Raw genomic sequence first — 23,997 nt, 5'->3', positions numbered from 1 at the left:
TATAATTGTGAGTCTCCAGCTACCCCATGATTTTATCCAAAGATTGCAATAGTGTGGGAGATGCATGATATGTGTTTCATGTAGAATGATTCCTAAATGGCTGATAAAGTTGAACCGGTGTCAAATATATTTTGTATTTTTCTACCATTTATAATATCTCGATTTTAAGAGGTGCTCCAAAAAATGCAGTTCAACTGAGTTGATATTACTTGCCACTGGACAGGAAAAGATATCTTCTATTTCAGCATAATGCTCATCTGGTACCTCTAGTAGGGATCCTGTTGTCAAAGTGCTGCCATATGAGTGGTCCAATCTAAATAGAGTCCTAACATCCTGTGTCTTTTTGTCCCCCTCATTCAGGTCTCATTAAACTACTGTTTTTATAATTAATCATCATTGTTGGTTGGTCAATTGGTATTATTGAGCTCTATCTAAGTTGAAGCTATTTTTTAATTCCTGTTCTTGTTATACCTTGTTTAAAAACATGATGTGTAAACTTTGACCATTCCTGTGAACTCATTACAGTCTGTGGTTTGTTGTTGTCACATAAATTCTTTCTTTCCTAATCCCTGACTAATCCAATATGTACATGATATATATGTCAGTTAATTTTGTCATAAATGTAAAATCATCATCCATTCTTTACTTACTCTGATCAACTTTTTAAGAAGCTAATCCTTGACTACTAGTAGTAGTATTGTATCATGTACTATACCTTTATTTATAACCCTCAATCCTTTAAAAGAAAACAATTATGTGATCCTTTTCTAATGGATTTTCCTATGGACAAACTCTTTTGCTGCCTGCTTTCATAAAAAATATGTTTTTGTATACAGATTTAATCATTAATAAATCATTAGCAGTTTTCTTTTCTTTTAACCAATACATCTATCCACACATGTATTTCGGTTCTTCTTGAATGTTTGGTCCATAGATCATTGTAGATTCATCAAATGCCTGGAAAATTTGATAATAAATATGATGAATGAGTAACAAGTAATTAGTTTTATTTAGTAATTTTTTATAAATAATATCATGAATATCTGCATTGATCTGACACAAATAGACTAGAATAAATAAATAAAATTTGCCTTTACCATGACGTCCGAAATCCTAGAGATAACATATCGTTATTCATTAATAGAAATATCAAATGGAATAAATTGGAAAAGTAATATTTTAATTATATCCCTTGTATTAGTTTTAACCGTGGATCAGTGTGTACAAAACTTCAAATATTTTGGTCACAATTTTCAGTGAAAGATTATAGATACAAATATATACTTTGAAATCATAATGTTCTCTAGATGTAGAGCAGACACAATTTGTGACAGACAGACGGACGGACAGACGGACGGACAGGCAGACAGACAGACAGACATACAGATAGACAGACATACAGACAGACAGACAGACAGACAGACAGACAGACAGACAGACAGACAGACAGACACATCTTGCAATCATTCCATACATCAAATTTACCTGACCTTAAGCATGTTATTTCACTCTTCCACCTGAAACGATCCTTGTATCGCTTGATGTTACCTCCCTCTATACCAACATCCCCCATGACGATGGTATTGAAGCCTGTAGGGAAGTCTGGAACTCTCGTTACACCTTACATCCACCAACTGAATGTCTCATCCAGCTTCTAACTTTGGTATTGAAATGCAATAACTTCACATTTAATGGCGAACACTTCCTTCAAGTTAATGGAACAGCTTTGGGAACAAAGATGGCCCCGTCTTATGCCAATATTTTTTAATGGGGAAATTAGAACAAAGAATTCTCAATTCATCTCTTCATCAACCCCTCTCTTGGTTCCGATTTATCGACGATATTGACATGAAGTGGGACAATACTGAACAAGAACTAAATGTGTTCATTCATCATGCCAACGATGCCCATCCCTCAATAAAATTCACATATGAAATCTCTGACTCTAAGATCACATTTCTTGACACTACAACGCAATTGAGGGATAGAAACATATTTACAGATCTGTATTGCAAGCCCACAGACAAACATCAATATCTATCTCCTTTGAGTTGTCATCCCAAACACTGCACCAAGAGCATTCCCTACAGCCAGGCCATACGAATAAAAAGGATTTGCTCCACCAACGATATTGCAAAAAAAACGTCTACAAGAACTTCGCGGTCACCTTAAACATCGGGGCTACAAAAGAAAAGACATTGATAAAGGTTTTTCTCGTGCTAACAACATCAGCCGAGATGAGCTTTTACAATATAAAGATAAAAAGGTCAACAAGAGGGTGCCTTTTGTGTTGATGTACCATCCAAAATTTGACAACTTATCTCACCTAATCCGCGAAAATTGGAAAAAGATCGAAAAACATTCTAAACTATCTAAGATCTTTCTCGAGCCACCTGTACTGGCTTTCCGTAGGCCCAAAAGCCTTAAAGACTTGCTGGTGAGAGCTGATTTATCCTCTCAAGCAGGCTCTTCATCTATGGGCTCTTGCAAGGGTTGCGGAAACAAACGATGTCTGACTTGCAAACAAATACTGGATACCCAGACTTTTAACAGTCACTCAACTGGCACAGAATACACCATATTTTGCAATGTTAATTGCAAGACTTCAAATGTTGTGTATCTCTTACAGTGTAAATGTGGTAAACAGTATGTTGGCGAGTCAGAACAGCCGTTTCACAAACGAATGAACGGCCATCGTAGCGACTACCAATGCAAGCCAGACCTCCCTCTCAGTCGACATTTGAGATCCCCTGGCCACACTAAGGCAGATCTCAATCGACTGACAATTAAAATCATTGACCACAACTCTGCTTGGTCTAAGGAGGATAGACTTGCTCGGGAAAGATTTTGGATCAGAAAATTAATAACTTTGGCACCAAATGGGATAAATGAAAAGGTGTAGTTCGACTCCGTGTAGTGCTTCACATTTAGGTTATATTACTTATTATCACAGTCTCTGTTTCTTTTTCTTAACCTTTTTCATTTATTAAATAAATCCGTTGAAGATATCCTCTCAAGCAGGCTCTTCATCTATGGGCTCTTGCAAGGGTTGCGGAAACAAACGATGTCTGACTTGCAAACAAATACTGGATACCCAGACTTTTAACAGTCACTCAACTGGCACAGAATACACCATATTTTGCAATGTTAATTGCAAGACTTCAAATGTTGTGTATCTCTTACAGTGTAAATGTGGTAAACAGTATGTTGGCGTGTCAGAACAGCCGTTTCACAAACGAATGAATGGCCATCGTAGCGACTACCAATGCAAGCCAGACCTCCCTCTCAGTCGACATTTGAGATCCCCTGGCCAGACTAAGGCAGATCTCAATCGACTGACAATTAAAATCATTGACCACAACTCTGCTTGGTCTAAGGAGGATAGACTTGCTCGGGAAAGATTTTGGATCAGAAAATTAATAACTTTGGCACCAAATGGGATAAATGAAAAGGTGTAGTTCGACTCCGTGTAGTGCTTCACATTTAGGATATATTACTTATTATTACAGTCTCTGTTTCTTTTTCTTAACCTTTTTCATTTATTAGATAAATCTGTTGAAGATACCAATTTAAATTGCTTAATTTTTTGAGGGATGTATAAGTACTAAGCCACGTACTTCTAGTTATACTTAGTCAAAAACTATTATTACATTTTAACGGCCGTTTGTTCGCGATGTTTAAATATTCAGACTCTGTTGTAGCTACTTTACTCTGTCAATTTCAAATATTTTAAAATTTAGATCCTTCAGTGCTGTTTATTTGGTAATTTTACAGACGTTATCATGCTTATACATGTTATACCATCATAATTGTCGTTCCCGATAAAGTTTAGAATTGTGCTGGTTCAAATCGCACATTATTATTTGTATTTAAAGCATATATGTGAGCTCTCTGTTGTAATAAGCCATATAACCTATGTCGTGTTTAACAATTTTTTAGAATGATGCAAGCGTCTTAACTGATGTTCGGTTTGACTTTTTTTATTGTATAAATTTCAAGATTTAGTTAAAGTTTAATTTAAGAAGACTTAAAGATGATTCATTTAACATCAGAATCTGACTGACGAAGGATATCTGTTATCCGAAATATTTCTAAATAATTACATTTATAGTTACCTTTTTTTGTATTTGGAGTTGTTGTTTACACTTTTTTAGGCGTTTATATAATTTATTTATTGTGTACATGTATCGTTACTCGTAACGATCCAGCGCCCTCGTGGAGGAAAATCGTTGACTACTATTCAGACGTTTTATATATATATATATATATATATATATATACAACTCGTCTAAACATCAACCCAAGCATGTTAGAGATATATATATATATATATATATATACAACTCGTCTAAACATCAACCCAACAATGTTAGATCTGTAAATTTGCTTTCGCAAATTTTTGGTTCTTCCCTCGCCGGGATTCGAACCCATGCTACTGTGATATCGTGACACCAAATCGCCTGCACTGCAGCCGTCCCGCTAGACCACACGACCACCTGGGCTCTCAAAAAAAGAGCTTTCGGTGGCCATATGTTACCTTTCCACGTCAGTTTTAATCTAGCGGCGTACTACAGTACATGATATATAAGGCATGAAGATGTTATTGTTACAGATCAGCTAAATTATCTATAGTAAAGGATCCTACAAATTAATGTAAGATACAGTCACAGAAAATAATTATATTCATAAGTACGTCTGAGTCAGTGACAACCCTACAACAGATGTATCCATCGGATCGCCATCAATGATGGTGATACATGGCTGTGTACATAATGTATATACAACTCGTCTAAACATCAACCCAACAATGTTAGATCTGTAAATTTGCTTTCGCAAATTTTTGGTTCTTCCCTCGCCGGGATTCGAACCCATGCTACTGTGATATCGTGACACCAAATCGCCTGCACTGCAGCCGTCCCGCTAGACCACACGACCACCTGGGCTCTCAAAAAAGAGCTTTCGGTGGCCATATGTTACCTTTCCACGTCAGTTTTAATCTAGCGGCGTACTACAGTACATGATATATAAGGCATGAAGATGTTATTGTTACAGATCAGCTAAATTATCTATAGTAAAGGATCCTACAAATTAATGTAAGATACAGTCACAGAAAATAATTATATTCATAAGTACGTCTGAGTCAGTGACAACCCTACAACAGATGTATCCATCGGATCGCCATCAATGATGGTGATACATGGCTGTGTACATAATGTATATACAACTCGTCTAAACATCAACCCAACAATGTTAGATCTGTAAATTTGCTTTCGCAAATTTTTGGTTCTTCCCTCGCCGGGATTCGAACCCATGCTACTGTGATATCGTGACACCAAATCGCCTGCACTGCAGCCGTCCCGCTGCATATATATATATATATATATATATATATATATATAGAGTCTTAGGAATCTACCAACCAGTAAACTTAATAGGAATTGGATCATCAAAGTTGACAATACTACACAAACAGGAAAAATTATATGAGTCTAAAAGATATATATATATATATATATATGTATATAGAAACATACCCGTCCTTGAACATTTGTTTAAGCTGGGGTCACACATTCACGATTTTTACTGCCGTCCTTGACAGGACCATTCCTGATTAAAATTTGTCAAAAGTCTGATCAAGATCCTGTGAATCGTGGATGGAAATTCGATTTGTATCTTTCGCCAGGTAAAATTCGACCGAGTCTGTCACGACTGCGTCCCGATTCTACCGAATGTAATCCGACAGAGATCAGATAGTGACAAGACAGTGAACCGACGCTTACGGGAGTTATCCGTTCGAAAACTGTCGGCATAATCGGGATGATCAGGTACTGTCGGAACGTAATCCTATCACGGTCCGCTCTATCGCATTGCAAACGGCTTTGTCTGGTCTCATTCGTATTGTATTCTGTTATTGTCGGGACTTCTCCAGATCATTCCCGTTCCACAGGACACCGTCCCGAATACACAGAACATTGTTAGGAATTCGATCCGATACAGCAGAATCTGTCACGACATAGGCACGATTGTAATCTGACTAGACAAAATCGGCTGAGTTTCCCCGAATGTTACGGGACGCACCTAACTGTCGGGGTGCTTTGCCGAACTATTCGGACCCTTCCCGACCAGTAGGAATCTGTTACGAACTAAAACGACTGCGTTCAGACAATAATAGGACATTCCAGATAATTGAGGATACTAATCCGACTTTTTCACTTTTCGTGTCGTATCGCTGTCTGATCTCAAACGGGAGCAATAATCGGCAATGTGTGAACCCCGCATTACAAGATACACAAACTAATGACGATTTAAAAACTGTATACACTATTTGTAATATTTGTAAAAACATCCTGTTTTGTATGATTATTTTGTAAGTCCGTATAAACATTTACGCCGGCGTATTTATTACAAAATAAAATAATTGGTAGCAGAAATTTTATGTACGAAATTGAGATTACAATAAAACAATATGACAATGTTATCCAAGACAAGCAGGTAAAAATAAAATAATAAATCAAACGTTTAAACATTTAGCAAAGAATCTTGACGTCTAAATATTACAAGCGCTATACAAAGAAGAATCGTTATCATTTCATTTTTTGTTGTGGGGGAGATATTTTCCATAACCCGTTCATTTTCACTATGGTACGTTACGTAAAAGGAAAGTCGTCTGGTTTTAAAAGACGTTAAATGCCTTTTTTTTAATATTGATAAAAATTGAACAGTACGCTTTTTAAGAATACCACAAATAGGGCATTTGTCATATACCAAATAGCTTTAAAAGCTATATTGGCAAAAAATGTTTACTTGTTTAGAATTTACTTTGTTTGATACTTCTAACATTAATTTTGAATTTTGAGTTCATAACCAAATCGACAGTCTGTATCAATGCTTTGTTTTTTTAACTAGATCACCCTTCAATCATCTGAAAATTGCACAGAATAAAAATTTGTTCTATAAAAACAATATTTCTAAATCAAATGAATTTTTCTTTTGTAGTTGTTTGACGCATGTGTGAAGTTCCGCCACATATACTACATGCACTTTCAGAACGAAAGACCATTTAATTATGTGATTGAGTTCTAAACCGACAAGCCGATCCGTAGTTTTAGTGCTGACACACGACTTGGCCGTTCTAGGGATGTTGTTCCGAAGACCAACCACACCAAAGAGGCAGTTCACGTTTTTCCTATGGGTGTTAAAAATTTGAAACTAGTTGATGACTTTGAAATCAGCAATAAACATTGGCATATACAGTAGAAGCATTATGAATCAACTTTTAGTCGTTCAGCTTAAATTAGATAATAATATACTGAAAATTTAGAAATTATTGCAGTTATGTTTTTATTTTTGCGAAAAATGCGACAGGTTTATAATCGCAATAATTTGATCTCGCAATTTGAAATTTTGTATATGAATTGAACAGGGTTTATCTCAATATTGCAATAAATTAAAATCACATTTAAGTCTAAAATGACCAAATCGCAATACTAAATGCACGCAATAATTTCTGAATTTACAGTAATATTATTTATTTATTTAAAAGTTGTTCACAAGACATAATCTGCATGATCTCTCATATTAAATAGTACTTCGTATTATTGTACTTATTTACAAATTGCAAAGAATAAGATTTGTTCTTTGAAAAATTAGAAATAAAAGAACTTTTATTTGGTCATCAAAAGTATGATTATAGCACTCCTCCCCTTTTGATCTAGTTCATGTGTATTTCAATAAACAACGAAAATGTTTTAAATTTATCTAAAATGACAAACCAGATACAGTTAATAGAAATACGATGATACTTATGAAAACGGATTTGATACTGAAATTCACTTTGAAGCACCTTAAAGAATCATGGATAAATCAAATCTTAATTACAGATATTACCAGATGGCAACATGTACCTTAATTTTATATCAATGTATACAAATAGGCAAAAGCAGGATTAGGACAGATGGAAGAACCTAAACCTTTTTACAAGATTAGAAAACAAATTGTCTAGGAAAATGAATACATTAAATCAAATCTGATCACACAATTCTATGATTTAAAAATATACATTTATAGATAAATGAATGGTATTTTGAATGAAAATTTGGGAATATTTTATAAGATTTAATTGAACAAAATTTAAAACATTAAAATACAACCAACAGGACGTCCTAAGAACACAACCCTAGAGGATTAAGTACAATGTCTTAGATCAAAGGATTCTTTTAGAAGTAGAGTCAATGTAAAAACATTATGTTTGTCAATAAATAACAGTTATGTTAACCTTTTTGTCGGAATGGTTATTATATACTAAATTAAATAAAAACAAATATGGATGAAGGTATTACCATTACATACTGAATTTTATCTAAAACCATTGTACAGCCCTTTTTATAGTTTTTTGTTTTTATCATTTGGATAATGATTATTGAAGATGTATTAATCGAAACACCACAAAGAAGGTATTGTTAAAATTCCAGGAACTATATAATTATTAAGGCAATACATGTTTTACCGAAGAAAATTATCATTATTATTTTAAATCATTTAAAACAATTGTATTACACTCATGCGTTATCATTATCATGGCAATGCTATTACAGATTACATTAATACGTCACATAGGGCTTGTAAAAATTTAACAAGCAATCGATGATTTTCGTTACTGATAGACAAAGTTTTAACTTTCGTTTCTACTTATAGCCATGTCAGCTATATATACTGGATTGTAGACGGGATCATCGGGCACATATTCTAGATATCTAAATGATGACTGTGATCAAATTTAGCTCCCCGTCGAGACGTTTTAGATTTTTTTTATAAATTAAACGAACAACGATAAAGACAACCACGGCCCTCTGAATAAGCTGAACTCAAATGGAGAGGAAAACCTGTACTATAATATAAAATGTCTTTTAAATTTAAATAATGAGTCAAATACTTTACCATTTTATACTCTTAGACACAGCTGTGCATGCAGTTGCAATTATTACGCAACTAAGCTGGACCCAATTGAATGAAAATTCTGTTATTTACACGCTCAGATGAAAATATTTAGAAAGGCAAACATAAACAAAGTTGAATATCATTGAGGACCCAAAATCCCCCCCCCCCCCAAAAAAAAGAGTGCCAAAATACGACTAAGGTAACAATACCTGGGATAGGAAAATACTTAGTATTTCGAATAATTCATACTTTTGCAAACAGTAAATTTATGAAAATGACCATCTAATTAATAATCATGTCAACACTTAAGTGCTAAATACTGGGCCAGTGATACCCTCAGGGACGAAACGTCCACTAGCAGTGGCGTCGACCAAGTGGTGTAAATAGTTACCAAAGGTACAAGGCTGATAATATAATACGCCAGACGCGTTTTGTCTAAATAAGACTCATCATTGACGCTCAGATCAAAATATTTAGATAACAAAACAAGTACAAAGTTAAAGAGCATTGAGGACCCGAAAATTTCAAATAATATATATATATATAAGTACGTCTGAGTCAGTGACAACTCTACAACAGATGTATCCATCGGATCGCCATCAATGATGGTGATACATGGCTGTGTACATAATTTATATACACTCGTCTAAACATCAACCCAACAATGTTAGATCTGTAAATTTGCTTTCGCAAATTTTTGGTTCTTCCCTCGCCGGGATTCGAACCCATGCTACTGTGATATCGTGACACCAAATCGCCTGCACTGCAGCCGTCCCGCTAGACCACACGACCACCTGGGCTCTCTTAAAAAGAGCTTTCGCTGGCCGTGTGTTACCTTTCCACGTCAGTTTTAATCTAGCGGCGTACTGCAGTACATGATATATAAGGCATGAAGATGTTATTGTTGCAGATCATGCCTTATACATCATGTACTGCAGTACGCCGCTAGATTAAAACTGACGTGGAAAGGTAACACACGGCCAGCGAAAGCTCTTTTTAAGAGAGCCCAGGTGGTCGTGTGGTCTAGCGGGACGGCTGCAGTGCAGGCGATTTGGTGTCACGATATCACAGTAGCATGGGTTCGAATCCCGGCGAGGGAAGAACCAAAAATTTGCGAAAGCAAATTTACAGATCTAACATTGTTGGGTTGATGTTTAGACGAGTTGTATATAAATTATGTACACAGCCATGTATCACCATCATTGATGGCGATCCGATGGATACATCTGTTGTAGAGTTGTCACTGACTCAGACGTACTTATAAATATAATTATTTTCTGTGACTGTATATTACATTAATTTGTAGGATCCTTTACTATAGATAATTTAGCTGATCTGCAACAATAACATCTTCATGCCGCTAGATTAAAACTGACGTGGAAAGGTAACACACGGCCAGCGAAAGCTCTTTTTAAGAGAGCCCAGGTGGTCGTGTGGTCTAGCGGGACGGCTGCTGTGCAGGCGATTTGGTGTCACGATATCACAGTAGCATGGGTTCGAATCCCGGCGAGGGAAGAACCAAAAATTTGCGAAAGCAAATTTACAGATCTAACATTGTTGGGTTGATGTTTAGACGAGTTGTATAAATATATATATATATATGAGTCTAAAAGATTGTGTTACACAATCTTTTAGACTCACATAATTTTTCCTGTTTGTTTAGTATTGTCAATTTTGATGATCCAATACCTATTAAGTTTACTGGTTGGTAGATTCTTATAGACTATATATAACTCGTCTAAACATCAACCCAACAATGTTAGATCTGTAAATTTGCTTTCGCAAATTTTTGGTTCTTCCCTCGCCGGGATTCGAACCCATGCTACTGTGATATCGTGACACCAAATCGCCTGCACTGCAGCCGTCCCGCTAGACCACACGACCACCTGGGTTCTCAAAAAAAGAGCTTTCGCTGGCCGTGTGTTACCTTTCTTCGTCAGTTTTAATCTAGTGGCGTACTACAGTACATGATATATAAGGCATGAAGATGTTATTGTTACAGATCAGCTAAATTATCTATAGTAAAGGATCCTACAAATTAATGTAATATACAGTCACAGAAAATAATTATATTTATAAGTACGTCTGAGTCAGCGACAACTCTACAACAGATGTATCCATCGGATCGCCATCAATGATGGTGCTACATGGCTGTGTACATAATGTATATACAACTCGTCTAAACATCAACCCAACAATGTTAGATCTGTAAATTGAAGTATTGAATTGGGTCAGGACGCCAGGCGGCTAAGTTAATATTACTTCAGTTTAATATAGGCGTGGCAATCCATCACTTATATCCAATCAACTGTCCTTTATGAATATATATTGGCATGAGATTGTAGTCGGATACAATGTAATGACATTGTAATAGTTTAAGAACACAGTCAGAAACCATCAAAGGATAATGTACTTAATTGTGGAAGTTTATGACTACTGGTTCAAAATAAAATTGATTTCATCAAGTTGCTTTGTAACAACCGTCATGATGTTGGGTTTAAATAGAGTTTTGTATGTTTTAATTCTATGTTCCAATGTTATACATAAGGTCACTCTGTATACTGTTATTGTTAAAAATAAAACAGAAATGATTCATATCAATATAACTACCCTACATGTATATCAGCACAACAATGTTCTATCTGCCAATTTGTGGATGCAAATTTTTTCCTCCACTCACCGGGATTCAAACGCATGCTATTGGGATATCGAGATAACAGCGCCTGCACTGTGTCCAGTGATCTAGAAGACAAGGCCACCTAAACTAATAATTTTGATGGACATAGTGCAGGCGGTGTTGTAACGATATCCCAATAGCATGAGTACGAATCACAACGAGGGAAGATACGAAATGATGTTGTGTTATCAAATGGTATTGATATTGATGTGGCGTTGTGACAACCTTTCAAATTGGTCATGGTTTGTCATTAACAACACCTCTCAATCATCTGAATTTTTGTTTTAAGGACGGTAGAAGTATTTTCTGACGTTAAATTGTCTATCAATAGCAGGTTCACATATTCCTGTTTAATACACTCATCATAGAAACCAGGATTGAAATTATATTCTTAAGGTTTGATTCAGACTGTCATTTCTCTTTCTCGGCGGTATTGCAATGCACACATTTTACTCATTTAAGAGTGGACATGGATTGAAAAAATATGTTTCGTAGACAAAACCTTACAACAGGCATTGATGGGTTTAAAAAATCGGTATAACAAATTCATGCGACTTTAAAAGAATCCGGTATGTTCAATAAACTCAGGTCAGTGATATATTGAATTTTTTATAAGCAAATGTGCTAGACAGGCCGGTCAAAGGGATATAACTATATGTTAAAAAGGCTTTTGGAATAGATTACTATTACCTCTATCCATGATCATATTTACTGCATCAATCGACAATACATGATGCTCCACATCTTTGTTTTTGCAATCGTCTGCTTCCCATCCGCTAAATTTCAATTCCTCATAGACAAAGTAAACACATAATACGGATTCAAGATCATCGAGGTTGTATTCAACTGTATAAGAAACATTTTCATAAGATCTGATACCTATGGGTGTTTCGTTGTGTACTTTGTGTATCGTCCGTACAGTAAATAAACTGGTGAATATATATAATAAACATGTAATTCGAACTGTGAAATTTAATAATTCAACTGTAAATGACGTAGTATGAATGTAAAAATAAATCAATAGTTCTAAAATGATGGTGTACTTTGTATCTGGGTTATTTTGAAAGATGAAAGATTATCAAACAAAATGTAAATTTTCACTCTTTAAGGATGAAGCCAGATAAAGTAAGCATCTTCAATTTGAAATTAATACTAAATATCAAAAGAGCATTTAAGCCTCGGTCACACCTTAAATTACGAATAGCTCGAACGGATGACTAACGGATAACTTTTTTCCAATCAGTTCGTGTCCGTAAGACGTCCGTTCTTATCCGTTAGACGTCCGTACTTATCCGTTTCATGTCCGTTTGGCGTACGTGTTATCCGTCGCCGTCCTTTCTGTCCGGTTGAAAAATTTGAGCATGTTCAAAACTTTGAACGAACGTCTAACGGATGAAGTGTCTGTTGAACGTCCAGTAGGCGTCCGTTTTGTACGGTACTCGTCCGTTTCGTTTCCGTTTTGTATCCGTTACTTGTCCGTTATACATCCGTTGGAAGTCTGGTAAACAGTTTCATCAACGGAATTCTACCGGACGTATAACGGGTAAAACGGATGATGAAAATTTCGCGTCAGGAATACCAAATATTGGTATGTCAGATTTCTTAAGGTTCATGCATTCTTGTTATTCATACTCGAACTTAGAGTAATGGCATGTCTTCATTATCATGTAGCTCTTATTCAGGCCAGACACTGCCCTTTGGTGACATTTTGAAGAACAAACCAAAACCAGTTACACAGAAACATTTTGAGTATTTATGCGATTTACATGTATTATTATTGTCGCCTTTAATTTTTCGATATATCTTGTTCGTCCGTTTTATCCGGTACGCTCTTGTTAGGTGTCCGTTTTATGCGATACTCGTCCGTTGGATGTACGTTCGACATACGTTCTGTCCGGTACGTTTCCGTTTTTCCTACGTTGTATATCCGGTGTGTGTCCATTATGCATTCGTTACGCGTCCGTTTTATTTGGTCAGTACATCATCGGAGTCCAAACTAATAACAATTTTGTAAACGGACAAGTTTGTTTGTTCATCCATTAAGCGTCCGTTCGTGCTATCCGGTAAGGTGTGACCAAGGCTTTAAGAAATAAAAGTAGCTGAAACATTGATACTCCGATTTGACTTACTTGGTTTGTTTTATGACGAGGAAAAAGGATGAATCGTACTTTTGTTATTTCCTTAAATTACCTCATATTTAGCATTGACATTATTATGGACTCAAATCTCTAGAGAAGAATGTGCTTTTATTTTGTGATGACCTCATAAGAACTATTGAAATCTTCTATGAAAAGAAAAGTGGGAGTTATTGGGCAAAAAAGTGTACCCTGCATCGTACGTAAACACCCTAAGAATTCTAATATCTGACAAAAATTCCTAAACCTGACAATGTAAAAATACACAGATGTGATGATTGCATTTGTAAGAACTATCTACCAAAGTTCAAATTGATTGGATGTTAGCAATTCTGTGCATCAACACAACCGTATGGTCGATTATAAAACGGAAAAACAACATCCTCAAACCTAATGAAATGAGAGAAGCATGTTGCAATTCATTCAAAAGATATCTGTTTAGTAAAACAGAAGACTAGAGGCCATACAAAAAAACAAACAAACCAACACACAAATCAGAAGATGATTATACAAAAGTCTGTGTGTTTTATTCTTAATATTTGATCACGTCATTACACATGTTTATTTAAATGTGTTTGAGGATTTTTCTAATTAAATACTGTCTATATTCATGATTTTGTGTATTGTCTATGTCAAACATGACATTTTAAGGAGCCCAAATCAGTAGTTCTGATGAAAAGGATGTAGAATCTGAACTTGACATTGAACTGGAAAATGCTTATATATCTCGTTCTGTACCAAATCAGAAAAATGGCCATTGTTATATTATAGTTCGTTTCTGTGTGTGTTAAATTTTAATGTTGTGTTTCTGTTGTGTCGTTGTTTTCCTCTTATATTTGATGCGTTTCCCTCAGTTTTAGTTTATAGCCCGGATTTGTTTTTCTCTCTATCGTTTATGGGTTTCGAACAGCGGTATACTACTGTTAACATATTATAGATCACGCTAATATCTTAAAAGAGGGACGAAAGATACCAAAGGGACAGTCAAACTCATAAATCTAAAACAAACTGACAACGCCATGGCTAAAAATGAAAAAGACAAACAGAAAAACAATAGCACAAACGACACAACATAGAAAACTAAAGAATAAACAACACGAACCCCACCTAAAACTAGGGGTGATCTCAGATCCTGCTCCACATGTGGCACCCGTCGTGTTGCTTATGTGATTACAAATCCGGTAAATAGTCTAATTCGGTAGGTCACATTAAATCAATCTTAAAGCACCAGCGGTTCAAGAGATAAAAAGAACAAAGCATTATGACCTGGTCAGAGTGCGCGATAAAGATAAGATTTAGAGATATTCTAGTCAAGCGAAATATCGCAAACTTCCGTCATGGACGTAGTAGTGGTATATTGAAGACCCCAAAAGCAATTGGCAACGTTGTAAGGTAATAGCGTCTTTGTCTTACGCAATGTATATTAGAATTTCCTTCCAAAACAATTAAAAAATAAAGAATTGTTTTTATCATGAAAAAAAGATGCCAATTAAAGATTCAAAATCATGTATAATCATCCAAACATGAGTTTGAAAACAGCAACTATCCCTTTATGTAATTTACACAAAGATGTGATCTGTTTTATTACATTCATACTTGCACCGATTTCCTAGCAAAAAAATATGGTGTCTTCTCTTGTTAGTCAGTTCAGGACGAAAACATTTTATACGTTATAGAGATTACATATCAAATGACATAAAATAGCTTTAACCGTTTAACGTCATGGTTATATGATTTCATTATCTATATTTTCATTTAGTACAATTTTGAATCAGCTGTATTTTGTTGATAAAGGTTTGACTTGTAGGTTAGAGACAGTCGACTGACGTCTGAAATATTTTACATACGATTAATTAAACAAAGTAACAAACTCTTGCTTTGAAACAAATGAGCCAATTTCAAAGTTTAATTATTAACAAATTATAGACATAAATTATACAGTAAACTGTAGATTAAGAGTTTTTGAGAAGTTATTATTTCGAAAATCGCAATTTGAACATATATAGCAATTTTTATTCACCATATGATCTGAAATCGTAATGATGAATTCCTTATTATTGCCTTTCGAACAAATTTGCAATAGTAAATGCACTTTAAATTTCAGAACTTTGAATCGCTCATTTTACAATTCATCCGATTCCCGTGGTTTCTATTCGTTACTGTGATCTTTGTCTATTAACTCGAATTATGAAATCTGATCAACTACTGTCGACGTATATCTGCGTATCTGTGATATTCGTACAGTCCTCGACAGCAAGACAAAAATGCAAATAACATTATCAAATTATTATACGATTCAGAATGAATATGTTTCTCTAGGTTAATCTTTGGATAGCAACAAGACAAAAATAGTCGTCAATGTATTATACCAAAGAAATGGTCCGTGGCCCCTAGTTATTATATTGAAATTTTAAAGTACATTGACCAAGAAGTCTTTTAAAAGAGTTTAATTAAAATGTCATATCGAACATTTTGACACTCCAGCTACATAAAGGGGCTAAGCTATGAGATGAGAAAAAATAAGATTTTCTGTTTATTCTATCAATAATAGATATAGGTAATAATAGTATACCGATGTTTAATGGTAATAAATTTATTAAGCGAAAAAAAAGTCTGGTCACAAACTAGAACCAAGGAAAACACACCAACTTTAAGAGGAAAACTATGAAACAACAGAAACACTGAATTGCAACAAAAACAAACGCTATACATAGAAACGGTGGGAGGAATGTATCAAGTAACTTAAAAAAAGTCATAAAAACAAAATAAGACACCTTATTAGTTACTTCACATTGACGTTATAAAAACAATATAGATAAAATGTGCGATCGGAACAAAAACATTTGGTTTTTTTTTTAATTTTAAACATGCTAAGGTAGCAATACACAGTTAGAAGTTTAGTTTCGCATTATGGCCCCTGTAAATTTTTTAAATATGAAAGTTTTTGTACAATACAATTGATTTTTAGATAATTGAAGAATAATATAGCCTTCTTAGTGGGTTTATATGAACATTTAGATTGATTTTAACATGTTTTATAGGCCATTTCTATGATTGACAGTCCGTATTTTCCTATCCGTACCGTTCATAGGTCCATAAATTATTGTAGTGTTTATCAACAAAGATTTTGCGCTCGATCTTTTCAATTCAATTTTATGGAAAAACGAGCAGGAAAGCATATGATTTTTTTGGACCACTTGATAGGTATAAACCTATGGATTCAGGAAAGGTACCATTGTAATTCATTGAAATTTTCCTTTAGACCAAATTTTGGAGACTTTTGTGACATGTTCACCCCCCTTTTTTGCTATATTTTGTATCTAAGAAATGCAGAATGTTGCCATGGTTACACCCAAAAGGGATTATATTTCACCCTTATGACCATTAGAAATCAAATCTATGGAAGATTTTCTTTCTACAAGTATATACATGCATAACACACATATAAAGCCTTCTTTGTTAGACAGGAGGGGAAAGAGGGTGTTTAAAAATTATGAGTGTCAATTTTAAGTTTTTTTCCTAACTGTGTATTGCTACCTTATGGCATTTGACAAAGCAAATAATTGCTGTTTTTTTAGACAAACATACCACGAAACTATTGATATTTATGTTAGTGATACAATTCTAAGGGAGAAACAACCTTTAGTATGACAATATATGTTAGTTTTGTTGTTTATTGTCCTTAGCAACCAATATAGACATTTTGACACAAAGACTTGGTTCCGTTATAAATTGATACTTTATTGGCTACCCCTTGGAAAAGAAGATTGCGCGTTATGTAGAAACCTTAGAAGGGAACGCTTTATATTTTTTCATGCGACTAAATAAAATTTATTATTTTAGCAAGTATAAAGTCACAATTTAGCATGAATTAAGCCTAAATTTTTTCCCGCTGTTATAAATAAATTCAGTATTTACTAAATTTTAACCAAGGCTTTGGTATGGTAATACACAACAAAATTGACATTCTAGAGCTTTAAAATAGCTTTAACTTGTAAAAGTTGTCTACTCTTAAGGTTAATTTAAGTTTTTAAACAAGAAAAGACAGGGTTAGAAGGTATAGTTTTAGAAAATTGACTAAAAAAGGAGAAAATGCACTTTGACATGGCATGTTTCATAAAATCACTTTTTTGTTGCATTTCAGTGTCAACTGCTAACCTTCATAAAATATTTATTTCTGAACCGATTTTCAAAACAAGCAGGCGAAAATGCTCGTTTTAACTAGTAGAAAACAGAAATCCATTTAAAGTGGAATTGGGGGAAAAAATGTTAATCCTTAAGGTAGCAATACACAGTTAGAAGTTTAGTTTCGCATTATGGCCCTGTGAATTTTTTAAATATGAAAGTTTTTGTACAATACAATTGATTTTTAGATAATTGAAGAATAATATAGCCTTCTTAGTGGGTTTATATGAACATTTAGATTGATTTTAACATGTTTTATAGGCCATTTCTATGATTGACAGTCCGTATTTTCCTATCCGTACCGTTCATAGGTCCATAAATTATTGTAGTGTTTATCAACAAAGATTTTGCGCTCGATCTTTTCAATTCAATTTTATGGAAAAACGAGCAGGAAAGCATATGATTTTTTTGGACCACTTGATAGGTATAAACCTATGGATTCAGGAAAGGTACCATTGTAATTCATTGAAATTTTCCTTTAGACCAAATTTTGGAGACTTTTGTGACATGTTCACCCCCCTTTTTTGCTATATTTTGTATCTAAGAAATGCAGAATGTTGCCATGGTTACACCCAAAAGGGATTATATTTCACCCTTATGACCATTAGAAATCAAATCTATGGAAGATTTTCTTTCTACAAGTATATACATGCATAACACACATATAAAGCCTTCTTTGTTAGACAGGAGGGGAAAGAGGGTGTTTAAAAATTATGAGTGTCAATTTTAAGTTTTTTTCCTAACTGTGTATTGCTACCTTATGGCATTTGACAAAGCAAATAATTGCTGTTTTTTTAGACAAACATACCACGAAACTATTGATATTTATGTTAGTGATACAATTCTAAGGGAGAAACAACCTTTAGTATGACAATATATGTTAGTTTTGTTGTTTATTGTCCTTAGCAACCAATATAGACATTTTGACACAAAGACTTGGTTCCGTTATAAATTGATACTTTATTGGCTACCCCTTGGAAAAGAAGATTGCGCGTTATGTAGAAACCTTAGAAGGGAACGCTTTATATTTTTTCATGCGACTAAATAAAATTTATTATTTTAGCAAGTATAAAGTCACAATTTAGCATGAATTAAGCCTAAATTTTTTCCCGCTGTTATAAATAAATTCAGTATTTACTAAATTTTAACCAAGGCTTTGGTATGGTAATACACAACAAAATTGACATTCTAGAGCTTTAAAATAGCTTTAACTTGTAAAAGTTGTCTACTCTTAAGGTTAATTTAAGTTTTTAAACAAGAAAAGACAGGGTTAGAAGGTATAGTTTTAGAAAATTGACTAAAAAAGGAGAAAATGCACTTTGACATGGCATGTTTCATAAAATCACTTTTTTGTTGCATTTCAGTGTCAACTGCTAACCTTCATAAAATATTTATTTCTGAACCGATTTTCAAAACAAGCAGGCGAAAATGCTCGTTTTAACTAGTAGAAAACAGAAATCCATTTAAAGTGGAATTGGGGGAAAAAATGTTAATCCTTAAGGTAGCAATACACAGTTAGAAGTTTAGTTTCGCATTATGGCCCTGTGAATTTTTTAAATATGAAAGTTTTTGTACAATAAAATTGATTTTTAGATAATTGAAGAATAATATAGCCTTCTTAGTAGGTTTATATGAACATTTAGATTGATTTTAACATGTTTTATAGGCCATTTCTATGATTGACAGTCCGTATTTTCCTATCCGTACCGTTCATAGGTCCATAAATTATTGTAGTGTTTATCAACAAAGATTTTGCGCTCGATCTTTTCAATTCAATTTTATGGAAAAACGAGCAGGAAAGCATATGATTTTTTTTGGACCACTTGATAGGTATAAACCTATGGATTCAGGAAAGGTACCACTGTAATTCATTGAAATTTTCCTTTAGACCAAATTTTGGAGACTTTTGTGACATGTTCACCCCCCTTTTTTGCTATATTTTGTATCTAAGAAATGCAGAATGTTGCCATGGTTACACCCAAAAGGGATTATATTTCACCCTTATGACCATTAGAAATCAAATCTATGGAAGATTTTCTTTCTACAAGTATATACATGCATAACACACATATAAAGCCTTCTTTGTTAGACAGGAGGGGAAAGAGGGTGTTTAAAAATTATGAGTGTCAATTTTAAGTTTTTTTCCTAACTGTGTATTGCTACCTAAAGTCACCATTTTTTACAGGAAATATAATTTAACGTTTTAATACCGTCTTATCAGTAACAATGCAATCATCTTGTTTTTTCTATCGGTTTACCTTATATGTAGTTGTCTGTCTATGTCTTTTCAAATTCTTTTATGGTATACACATGATACAGCTTGTCACGTATTCAAAACCATACTTTTTATCATATTACATATGTACCATTTATAAACAAGAAATGCACACCTGAGCGAATGAATGATTCATTAGTGCCTGAAAATATACGATGTTAAGGAATCTTTTAAATGCGTCAGTACACAAATTCTAGATACCTTAGATTTATTTGTTTATTTAATTTTTACATCCTTTCATGTTATATAGCTCTTCGTGTATAGAAGACCAAAGATGTATCATATTACAAATGTAATGTTTATAAACAGAAACATACGCCTGAGTGAATGAATCATTTGTCAAATATTAGAGTACAAGAGAAAATGCTATAGATTCTCTATAAACTTTCCAAAGGTCTAGCACAACAGAAAGGGTACATAGTCCTTAATGAATCTGTTGAATACTTCAGTACAAGCTCAACAAATCGTAGACAATTGTAACTGCATGTATAGCATGTGTAGTTTAAAATAAAAATATCATTTCTGACTGTGGTAGTTATATAAATGTATGCTATCAATTGAGGATATACGACATACTCAAATGAGTAGGTTTCGGTAAGGGCCGATTTTGGCCTCAAATTTCAGCCTCTTTTCTGAGGGGTAAAATAACACATCCAACATTAATAAAGATGCTGTTTATTACTCATGTTACTGTTAAGGTTTGTATATAATTTTTCTAGATCGATATATTAAGTTTAAGTTTATGAATAGTATTTTTTTTATCATTTTTTTTATTTTAACCATATGCAGGTCGTTAAGTTATCATTAATATGTTCATAATGATAAATCAACTGTTAACAAAACTTTGAATTTTTGAAAAACTGAGGCTTTTCTACCTCAGGAATAGATTACCTTAGCTGTATTTGGCAAAACTTTTAGGAATTTTTGTTCCTCAATGCTTTTCACTTTCGTACTTTATTTGGCCTTTTAAACATTTTTGGATTCGAACATCACTGATGAGTCTTTTATAGACGAAACGCGCGTCTGGCGTAAATATAAAATTTTATTCAATCCTGGTATCCATGATGAGTTTAATTGGTTCATATTTCCAATAAAATAAAGACTGATTGCTAAATGTCTTATTAGGCTAAAATCATAGGTGAATAATTGCTTTGATCAAGTAGAAAATCGGAAGACTTGTATTTTTAATTCAAGGATGTTTTATTAGTGAATATAACTGTTGTGAAATATCAGTAAACATATAGAAGTTTGGTTCAACACAACTATGTTGAACATCGACCTAGGTTCAAACTTGACATCCGGAGCAAAAACAAACTGGAGAAAATTCAAGATCATTTTGTTCATTCAGCGTACTCACAAAGACATATTTAGATACATTTGACTTACATCTATTGGGTCCCTCATCAGTGACGCTCATTTCAAAAAATATATAAATCTAAACAAGTACAAAGTTGAAGAGCATTGAGGATCCAAAATTCCAAAAAGTTGTGCCAAAATTATAATCCTGTTACCTTTGATAACTATCTAATCTTGAAATATAAAATAACTATATGGAAATATCATTGTGGTATATAATAGACGATTGCTCGCTATCACATTTTGGTTTTGCAGCTAATGTGTTGTCTCCTTTACGTTCATCTGATGGTAGAATTATGTCTATGAAGATGGAAGGACGAACTACATATAGTCATTGTCGGTTTCTGTTTCAATTTTCCTCATGTTATGTTTTATGTTATTTTTTTCTGATTGTTTGGATGAAATTTAAAACTTCAATGTAAGTGAATTATGTCTTAGGTCGCAAAATTCAGTCTTATGCTAAACCTCATTATTACACTTTGCTGAAATTGACGTAGATTTATAAAATAAACCAGATTAACTTTAAGGCTGTGTATTTATATATTTGGAAGACCGACAGGTAGAAGATACCAGAGGGTTGTACAGTTTTAGGTCAGAAATAAACTGACAATGACAAGGCAAAATAAAGAAAAAGACCACAAGACAAACAACAGTCTACAAAACACGAATGGAAGTATGAGTATATAGAGGGTGTACATGGAATTATGAGTATATAGAGGGTGTTCATGGAAGTATGAGTATATAAAGGGTGTTCATGGAAGTATAAGTATATAGAGGGTGTACATGGAAGTGGCTTTTTTAATGAGCCCGAGTTACAATTAGCTAAACAAACATATAAGCTTTATCCATAGTTGTTAGAAGAAATGGGACCAAATTTGCGTCAGCATTCCGACTTATGGTATACATATTTGTACGAAATGTTTATAACGGTCATGAAAGATGGCATTAACATCTTTAAATCGATTGCATCATGAAGATATTTTTAATATTTTAACTGTACAGATAGATCACTAGAACAATCTTATCGAGGTGTAACTAGACATTATAAAAAGGACTTTCATAATCGATACATTTCACACCAATTAACTTATTAACAATCGAATATTTAGTAAAAATCTAATCAGGAAGAAGAAACGTTCTGCTAAAACATTTTTTTATTGTTAAATATTTCAAAGTCTGATGACGACTATGTTTAACACGTCTATCCAATCGAAGTTGAAATAAAGAATACTACAGACAAAGTTAAGTCTGATTCATATATATATTGAATGACATCTACACATTTATAATGAGGAGTTAGAGAACAAAGGAGATGATTGCAGTTTCCCAGTTGTGGCTTTTCTTTTCTTTACAGCAACGGTCATGGAGATCCTGCGTATGTATCTCTGACTTACGATATTACAGTGCCTGCTTTTTCTATCACTATTTTGTATAAAAAAGATTCTTCTTAAAATGAAGCTATTAAACCTATAAATACAGGTAATAAAGTTGAAGCCTCCTCTTCAAAATTTGAGAAGTATGCCGAATACATGTTACAAATCACACCTTTCCCTAGCCTTGCAAAGTAGCGAAGCCGCAAAACGTAAACCCATAATGTCAAAACAGCTGTAACTATTAGTTTATTTGTACGTTTTAAATAGATGTATGACATTTGAACAATTGTAAACTCTATTTTGTTCAAAGGTTCAGTAAAAATTATTGCAATACGAACTCTATAATCAATATAAACAATTGGATGTGATATTCGTTTGTAATATTTTTTCTACGATGACATTCAATCGTTACGAACCAAACGTATGTATCTCTGAATGTATTTAGTAAAGTTTTTAAAATTAATTTATGTTTACTTAAACCCTTTTTTGAAATTTGAAAATGGATATAGCGAACGAGTTTTGAAATATATACATCGTTTGAAAGCGTGAAAACGAAAATTCCGGTAAATTATGATTTCATATGTCATACAGAACTGTTTTTAAAAAATGAATATCTAAGCAAAAACGTTCGTGTTTTATTTTTCATTTTTATATCTTTGAACTTCAGTCTCATCAAACGTTTCAATACTGTACTATTATTTCGTCTATGTCATTTATAAAGATATATTATGCTGGTCCTTTACTCTTTGACTCATAAAATACGCAACACTGATTTCTTAATTTTGATTTCGTGACATGTGTCAATTAATATTATTGTCATGTTTTAGCTTCGGTCGATAAAAAGATTTCTGATGACGTCTTTTGAATATGTAAGTTATATTTAATAGATGACAGATGTGTATTTCAGTTAGATCGATCAATGTGTTGATATTTGTCTGAATAAATTGATGAGTCAATGTTTTCATTTTCTGCTGATGAGATATACAGTACACGCATGTTTTGTGATCATAGTTGACTCAGATTTAGTAATTTGAGTGACATTTGCTGAAAAGGTTCAAT

Source organism: Mytilus edulis, chromosome 2 (assembly GCF_963676685.1).
Source record: "Mytilus edulis chromosome 2, xbMytEdul2.2, whole genome shotgun sequence".
NCBI lineage: Eukaryota > Metazoa > Mollusca > Bivalvia > Mytilida > Mytilidae > Mytilus > Mytilus edulis.
Note: the sequence above shows the minus strand (reverse complement) of the source record.